This window comes from Seriola lalandi, unplaced genomic scaffold, assembly GCF_002814215.2.
Source record: "Seriola lalandi dorsalis isolate HSWRI2012SDOR001 ecotype SW California unplaced genomic scaffold, Sedor1 jcf7180002054534, whole genome shotgun sequence".
NCBI classification, from domain to species: domain Eukaryota; kingdom Metazoa; phylum Chordata; class Actinopteri; order Carangiformes; family Carangidae; genus Seriola; species Seriola lalandi.
In genome coordinates, this window is record NW_019525087.1 from 149,885 (window position 1) to 151,117 (window position 1,233).

Genomic DNA, 1,233 nt, shown 5'->3' on the forward strand with positions numbered 1-1,233 from the left:
TTGAAGCGCTGACAGCAGATCTTTGACCTCCGGGCTGAACTCTGTGGGATAATCGCTGCCGTGGCAATGAGCTCAGGTGAAGGAGAGGCCCCTGTCACCTTGTATGTGTGTGAGTGTTTGTGATACAATAAGTGCCCTAATGTTGATCCTTTTCATGTTCTTTAAATCTTTTAACACTACTCTACTGAACGGTTGATTGTGTTTTATTTAGAGACAAATGTTATGTGAATAAGCCATAATGACAAAACGACATATTAGATTGCATGTTGACTAAAAATCTTTATCTACTTTAACAATTTTCATTTATTTCACTTTAATGTAAAAGAAGTTTAGTTAATCTGAAATTGGCATATTTTTGGTGAAATGTGTGTGAAAATAGTGAGAAGATCTTTTATATTTAACACCTTCTGATAGATGTGTTTCTTTAGAAAACATAATTTCTCAAAACATCATAAAAACAGGCAGTGAAACTGAACGCAAGCAGAGAGATCTACAAAAGTCAAGAAACCTTGTTAATAACATCTATTACAATCATTAGATGTGGTGCACGTTTGGCTCAGTGGCGTGTGGTGGCTTTTTCAGTAGTATGTCTTGACATTGGTGTTTTGAAACTACTAGGCCACATTAAGTTAACATTAAGTTAGCTAATGCTAACAGTTATTGTGTATGTGTGCAATACCATTTTTGTTACAATTCAATGTAAGCATTTACAAGTATTTACTTACCAGTCTAGAAGAAACATTGCGAGTTCAGCATCATTCATCATTCCTTTACTCGCCGACAGCTGTCTCCAGCAGTGAAAAGCAACATCGACTGTAACTCTTGTTTTTCTTCTATTTCAATCACTTCTTAATGATGGCGTAGCGATAGCAAAAACTTAGCTCCTTTAAACTCTCCCTGGACTTGGTGCCTGAGGTCTCAGTGAGCCAGTGTCTGCAAGAGTACCTGAGTAGTGGTCAGTTGAACAATATCACATCCATGACAAATGGCCTAAAAACTGACCACAGCGCACTAAGTGTCAGGCTGAAGAGTTTCCCTTTTTCTGTCCTTTTCATCCTCCTCTATCTGTCAACAGTGTGTTGAGCCAACATTTTAAGAGATTCAGATTCACCTGATTTTTCAACCTGGAGAAAGTGGACAGCCTCTTCTTTTTTTTTTAAAACTGCAGCGAGGACTGTAGCCTCTACACATGGGGCGCCTGCTTAAACCACTACGCTACACGACGCCCCAAGC